This window comes from Nelumbo lutea, chromosome 1 (assembly GCF_056320005.1).
Source record: "Nelumbo lutea isolate HS-2025 chromosome 1, American lotus-T2T, whole genome shotgun sequence".
Classification (NCBI taxonomy): Eukaryota; Viridiplantae; Streptophyta; class Magnoliopsida; order Proteales; family Nelumbonaceae; genus Nelumbo; species Nelumbo lutea.
The window spans coordinates 78,011,815-78,019,921 of NC_142684.1; the positions used below are offsets into that span (position 1 = coordinate 78,011,815).

At 35.7% G+C, this 8,107-nt stretch overlaps 1 pseudogene; it reads left to right on the plus strand.

Annotated features, from left to right (window-relative positions):
• Positions 1-7,025: 7,025 nt before the first annotated feature.
• On the plus strand, positions 7,026-7,790 carry LOC148875536 (secreted RxLR effector protein 161 pseudogene; annotated as a pseudogene).
• The last annotated feature ends 317 nt before the right edge of the window (positions 7,791-8,107 follow it).

An 8,107-nucleotide genomic window follows, 5' to 3' on the forward strand; every position in this document is an offset into this window, starting at 1 on the left:
CCAAATCGTTCAGCACGTGGGCCAACTTCCAAGGATCATGAGAGTGTTTGGATATGCATGCCAAATTCGTTAGCGAGCACGTCTTGTAAGTCACCAGGTCGCCAGGTCACGCCAGTGCCAGGCTGCTAGGTCGTGCCTGGGCTAGGCTGCTAGGTCGGTGCCTATGCCAAGCTGCCAGGCCACGCCTGGGAAACCAGGTGGGACACCATCAACTTGTCTAAGGCAAGTTGTTGCCAAAGTGGTTTCGGGTGTCACCTATTTGTTCTGAGGTGCCATGTGTCCTTGGAACAAATAGGTCACATGGCACCTCGAAACAAATAGGTGACGCCCGAAACCACTATGGCAACAACTTGCCTTAGCCAAGTTGATGGTGTCGCACCTGGCAGCCTGGCCCAGGTGCAACCTATCCTTGGCGCGAGTTGAAAGCGTGGCATAGGCACCGACCTAGTGGCCTGGCCCAGGCGCTACTTGGTAGCCTGGCAAAGGCGCGGCTTGGCGGCTTAGCACAGGCACCAACCTGGCAGCCTGGCATTGGCGCGACCTGGCGACCTGGCACATGTGCCAACCTGGCGACTTGCAAGACATGCTTGCCGACTAATTCTGAATGCATATCCAAACACTCCCACGATCCTTGGAATTTGGCCCACGTGCCAAATGATCTAGAGGGTGGTCAACGTGCATGGCGGTTACCTCCAAGAATTTTGACCCACTTAGACGATCTCACAAAAATCTCGGATATGGGGCATGAAGCCCATGCCAAACAATGCCTATATAAAGGCACCAACCCCATAAGCAAAAGGAGAGGCAAGCAAGTAAGAAAATTCTAGCTCTCATGCTTTGTGATTTTTAGCTCGCAGTCTACTATGAGAGTACTGACTTAAGCATTGGAAAGACCTCGCCGGGTTAGCCACCCCGGGTTCTCTGACATTTTGTTTCTTGCAGGTCTCTAAAGAGCAACAAAGCTCATCAATCCAGCTCGCTAGCTGGGCAGATCGGCACCTGGTCAACTCGGCACCTCACAGGTAGCTTGCCACCTAGTCAGCCCAGCACCTCACAGGCAGCTCGCCACCTAGGCAGCTCGACACCTCACAAGCAGCTTGACACTATAGTTAACTTGCCACCTAGCCTGCCCCGCTTGACTTAGCTCGGTAGCCAAAGTTCACTTCGGCCTGAGTCATCGGCCACTTGGAAGCAGACCAAATGATGAGGTACTTAGCACAAAAAATCGATACATCAACAAAAATTGATTCATCAGTAACTATTAGCTACGGACAAACTACTTTTAACCATGGGAAGAATGACCGTAGCTAAAGCTTAACTTTTAGCCTTGGATAGGAGGATGTTAGTGGCTATAGCTTAACTTTTAGTTAAGGTTTTGATGCCCGTAGCTAGGGGTGACCACGGTTTGGTTAACCGAACCATGGCACTTTTTTGGAAACCAAACCGATGATACCGGTTTTTTCATGTTGCCAAACCAAAACTGAACTGATACCACCAGTTTCGATTTTTGATTGGTTCAATTCTTTGATTTTTTATATTTATAATATATTATATAAATATATGTATAATATTATATTATAAATAATAAATGATATATAATATATTATAAATATTTTAAAAATATATAATATATTTATAAATAAATCATTAAAATATAATATAAGTATATTTATATATATATATATAATGAATATATATTTATAAATAATACATAAAAAATATGTGACATATATTAAAAATATGTATAAAATATACATATAAATAGATATATTGGTCGGGTATCATATGAGACAACTCGAATACGAATATGCTTTGGAAACGTATTGATATGCTAGGGAAATACATATGAATTTAATAAATATATTATTCACACTAAATTTAAGATCAAAATGATCACAAAATAGTATATAAATACATATAAATATAAATATTAAGGATATATATGAAGAAATATATTATGATCGGGATGCATAATTTTATTTATATTGCTTCAATTAAGAGTCGAAGAGACTAAACATATGTACATATTATATTTTAATTATTATATCAATTATTTTTAATTTTACTATTTTAATTTTTTAACATTAAGAAAAAGTCAACTAAAAATTAAATTTTCAAGTGAAAATTAAAATATCAATTAATAAATTATAAAAGTATAATCTTAACATAAAGTATATCAAATTTGTTAAAATTTCTAAGATGAATATCATATACAAATTCATAGTTTTTAATTAATAAAATAATAATTCCATTATTAATATTTTTATTTATATAAATTTTATGAACTAAAAAATCATTTTATGAAATAAATATAGATTAGTGGATTTGATAGATTTAATTTAATATTATATTCTTTAATATTTTGTATATAATATTTTTATTTTTTGTAAATAATAAATATATTATTATTACTTATTAATGTAAATTAAAATATTAGTTAATAACTAATAAGAGTATATAAAAATTTTAAGACTTATATCATGTGTAAATTTATAAATTTTAAGTATTAAAATAATTATTCTATTATTAATATTCTATTTGTATAAATGTATTGATATAAAAAATCAGCTTTTTTATATAAATGTGGATTTGATACATTATTTGTTCTATTTGTTTATAAAATACTATTTTTAAATATTAAAATTTTTAATTTTTATTTAGCGTTAAATATAAATATGTGTGTTTTGTTTAAATTGCATGTGAATAAAAAAATTAATAAAATTTATTTTATTTTACTTTATGTCACAAAATGTAGTGTGACTTATTGGTTTGGAAATACCACAAATTCTATCGCATGAGGCGACCCATGTTTGAATCACTTCATTTGCAATTTTTTATAGGGAGTTCTAAATGATGCAACGTGTATAGGTGCATATCGGCAGGATGCATCCGTATTCGTTCGATACAAACGATTGATGGGATGCCCTTGTATTCATAGCGTATCCTGAATCGTTACTAACCGATAACACCATTATTTTTTTTTTTCGCCAAACAAAATCCCCAGAAAAAAATGTGCGGTGATAGTCTGTTTCTATTTTCCACCGTTAGTCTTCAATCTTATCGGGCTTGGTTTTATTCACACTCAAAGATGTTACAACTTTAGTAATGAGACAACCCATTAGTTGAGATGGTCATTCTGCGTACTGTATCCATCCGTGTAATCTACAGAAAAGTTAGTGGACCTGTGAACACGTCTGCTAGATGCTGCAACTGTGGTTACAAGTTATTAACATATCTTTGAAATAAAAAAGCTTAGGTGAAATGTGTTGAATTCATTACAAATACGAGCCTTCTTCCATTTTATTGAAGGGTCACAACAGAATGCTACAACCACGGTAGCAGCAGATGTGATCTCAATGGACCTCACATGCTGGAGGCGTCTTTTAGACTTCTGCTTCAAAACAGACAAAGATGTATACCAAAGTTATTAAATGTTGCTTCACATTTCCAATCAGTCCCCTCGAATAACAGTAAAGTTAAGCCCCTTCCATTATTTGTTTCATTCCAATGAAAGTAGTTGTATCTTCCAAAGTTAATTAGTTCTAAAGTTAGTCGATACCTCTCCCAAGGTGAGTTAATGTGAGTCTTAGTTCAATGTATGTCGGTTCACCTTCAACAGACTCCATCTATTATATATATATCCCCCTTCTATACTGCTTCGGTTCATCAGAGAAAAATATCAGAATACAACTTCAAATCTTTTCTCTCGATCCACTAAGTTCTCTTCTGTTTTCCTATCATATTTTTTTTATTGTTTTTACTGTTACTATCATCCGCAACCATCAGTGGTATCAGAGCCCGTTCGATCAATCTCTTGGGCGTGATTTCTTCTAAACATAATGTGTGCAGAAGCCAATCGTTCCACCATTTCTCTACCAATCTTCAATGGAGAAAACTATGACTTCTGGTCCATCAACATGAAGGCCTATTTTCGGTCACAAAGTTTATGGAGAATCGTTGAGGAAGGATTTTGCATTACTGAAAACACCTCTACTCTTTCAGCAAATCAAAAGAAGATCTATGAAGAGAATCAACAAAAGTATTGTCAAGTACTATTCTGCTTGCAGCAAGCAATGGTTGAGGAGATATTTCCTCGAATCATGGGCGCATCAACTGCAAAAGAAGCATGGGATACACTACAGGAGGAGTTTGAAGGATCTATCAAGGTACACATTGTTAAATTGTAGAAGTTTAGAAGGGATTTTGAAAATCTTAAGATGAAGGATAATGAGACTGCAAAAGATTACTATTCTAGAATAAAAGAAATAGTAAATCAAATGAGAGCCTAAGAGGAGACTATTTCTGACAAGAAAATAGACAAAAAAATTCTAATCTCTTGTACAGAGAGATATGATGCAATAATTTCGATGATAGAAACACTATCACCAACTGAATTGATGGGCTCTCTCGAGACATTTGAAAATAGGCATGATAGGCAGAATGAAAATTCGGTTGAAGTTGCCTTTTAGTCTAAAGTTAATTTGTAGTCTCATAAACCAAAAGTTGATGGAAGAAAGTCACAAGGAAAACCAAAAGAAAATAATGACAAGTATTCTTCATGTGGTATTTGCAAGAAGAGAAATCACTTGGAGAAAGATTGTTGGTTTAAAGAAAAACCACAGTGCCAAAACTATAAAAAATTTGGCCATGTTGAAAAAATTTGTAGATTCAAGAAAACCTATCAAGCTAATTTTTTAGAAAAGAAAAATGAGGAAAATAATCTCTTTTATGCTTGTCATTCTGCAATAGAAGAAAAAATGATACTTGGTATCTTGACAGTGAGTGCAGTAACCACATGACTAAAAATGAAAGTATCTTTCATAGTCTTGATAAAATCAAGACAAAAATCAATATTGGTAACGGCGATTTCATGGAAGCAACCGGCAAAGGTGTCATTGTAGTTGACACCAAACAAGGCAAGAAATATATAAATGATGTACTTTTGGTCCCCAATATTGATCAAAATCTACTCAGTATAGGCCAAATGATAGAAAGAGGTTACTCTTTACATTTTGGGGGAAACTCTTGCACAATCTATGATAAACAAGACAAGTCCCTTGAAATTGCAAAAACAAAAATGACAGAAAACAGATGCTTCTCCATTCAATGGAGAGATGCAAGTTACATAGCAATGCAAGCACAAGTGGACGAGTCGTGGCTATGGCATAGAAGATTTGAACACTTTAATCCCCATGGATTAAGGATTCTTCAATAGAAGAACATGATGTGTGACCTACCAGCTATCAAGGAGTTCAACAATGTTTGTGAAGGGTGTATGCTCGGGAAACAACATCGACAACCCTTCCCATCTGGCAAAGCTTGGAGAGCCAAAGAGCCATTGGAGTTAATTCATACAGATGTTTGTGGTCCAATGCGTACTCCATCAAATAATCAAAACAAGTATTTCATCATCTTCATTGATGATTATACTAGAATGACATGGGTTTATTTCTTGCGATAAAAATCGCAGGTTTTTTATATTTTAAAAAAATTCAAAGCCTGTGTTGAGAAGCAAAGTGGTCACAACATCAAGACCATAAGAAGTGATAGAGCAAAGAATACATTTCTAATGAATTCAACAAGTTCTGTGAAGATGAAGGCATGGAGCAACAACTTATAGTCGAGTACTCTCCAAAACATAATGGAGTATCCGAAAGAAAAAACAGAACAGTTATGGAGACTGTAAGAACCATGCTCATGGAAAAGGGTCTTCCCAAAATTTTCTGGACAAAGGTAGTAAGCACTGCTATCTATCTACTCAATAGATGTCTTACCAAAGCTGTGCAAGATAGGACACCAATTGAAGCTTTGAGGGGGCAAAAGCCATCAGCAAAGCATATTAGAGTTTTCGGATGCATATGCTACACCCATGTCCTACAGGAGTAAAGAGGCAAACTGGATGAGAAGAATGAGAAAGAAATTTTCTTAGGCTATAGCACTCAATCAAAAGGCTATCGAGTTATAGTTTAAGGAAAGAAAAACTCATAATCAGTCGAGATATAAGCTTTGACGAGGATGTTGCATACAATTGGGAGACAAAAGAAGTTGAAAGAAAGACTATCAACTTGCCTCTATTACCAAGTCAAAGAATTGAAAAAGATCATGATCAAATCAGTTCGCCAACACAATCAGAACCGGAACAAGCTTCACAGTCTACTCCGGACTCACTACCAAGGCGAACTAAATCCTTAATAGAAATATATGAAACATGCAATTTGATGATCATAGAACCAGAAAGCTTTGAAGAAGCTTTTAAGGAAAAAATTGGAGAAAAGCTATGGATGAAGAGATAAAAATAATTGAAGAAAATAAGACTTGGGAGCTTGTGTATCGTCCACAAGACAAAGACACTATTGGAGTGTGGATCTACAAGACAAAGCTTAACTCAGATGGCTCAATCCAGAAGCTTAAAGCAAGGCTAGTTGCCAAATGATACTTACAACAATACGGTATCGACTACAATGAGACATTTGCTCCAATTGCTCGCCTTGATACAATCAGAGCATTGATAGCACTAGCTGCACAGAAGAAATGGAAAACTTTTCAACTTGATGTAAAATCTGCATTCCTCAATGGCTATCTTAAGGAGGAAATCTATGTGGTGCAACTTCAAGGGTTCATGGTGCAAGGACAAGAAGACAAAGTTCTCAGATTAATCTTGTCCAAGTTCTTAGATTAAAGAATGCACTATATGGCTTAAAACAAGCTCCACGAACTTGGTACAGCAGAATCGACAATTACTTCTTGGAGCAAGGATTCAGGAAGAGCTATAGTGAGCCAACACTCTACATCAAAACTCAAGGTACAAATTACACTCTCATTGTTTCTCTATATTTTGATGATCTTATTTATATTGGAAATAATGAGAAGATGGTCAAGAAGTTCAAAGAAGACATGATGAAGACTTTGAGATGACTGATTTAGGCCTAATGCACTATTTTCCTAGAATTGAAATAATTCAAAAAGAAAAAGGGACATTCATCTCACAAAAGAAGTATATAGAAACTCTTTTGAAGAAATTCAAAATGGAAGGGTGCAAAACAGTCTCCACTCCACTAGACAACACTAAAGCATTCAAACAGGAAGATGGCTCACCAAAGGCAAATGAATCACAATTTCGAAGTATGATTGGTAGTCTTTTCTATTTAACTGCTACAAGACCGGACATCATGTATGCAGTTAGTCTACTATCAAGATGCATGCAGAACCTAAGTCAAGTCCACCATGGAGTAGCTAAAAGAATCCTAAGGTATTTGCAAGGTACAAAGAGCTATGGAATTTGGTACAGAGTCACACATGACTCTAAGCTCATTGGCTACACAAACAATAACTGGGCAAGTTCAGTAGATGACATGAAAAGTACATCTGGTTATGCCTTCACACTTGGATCAGGGATATTTTCTTGGGCTTCAAAGAAGCAAGCAACTGTTGCCCAATCATCAACTGAAGCAGAATATATTACAGCAGCAATAACAATGAGCCAAGCTATATGGCTCAAAATGATATTTGATGACATGGGAGAACCACAAGTTGGTGCTATTAAAATCTACTGCAATAGCAAATCTGCTATTGTAATGGCAAAGAATCCCATATTTCACAGCAGAACCAAACATATTGGCATCAAGTATCACTTTATCAGAGAAATAGAAGGAAACAAAGAAATAGATCTCAAACATTGCAAAGCTGAAGAACAGTTAGCTGACATATTCACAAAGGCTCTACCAAAAGGCAAGTTTGAATTGTTACGAGACATGATTGGAGTTGCAGAAATATGCACCAAGGAATATTAAATATTGCTTCACATTTCCAAAAGTCGTTGAATCAGTCCCCTCGAATAACAGTAAAGTTAAGCCCCTTCCAATGTTTGTTTCATTCCAATGAAAGTCATTGTATCTTTCAAAGTTAATTAGTTCCAAAGTCAGTCGATACCTCTGCCAAGGTGAGTTAATGTGAGTCTCAGTTCAATGTACGTCGATTCACCTTCAACCGACTCATCTACTATATATATATCCCCCTTCTGTACTGCATCGGTTCATGAGAGAAAAACATCACAATACAACTTCAAATCTTTTCTCTCAATCCACTAAGTTGTCATCTGTTTTACTAT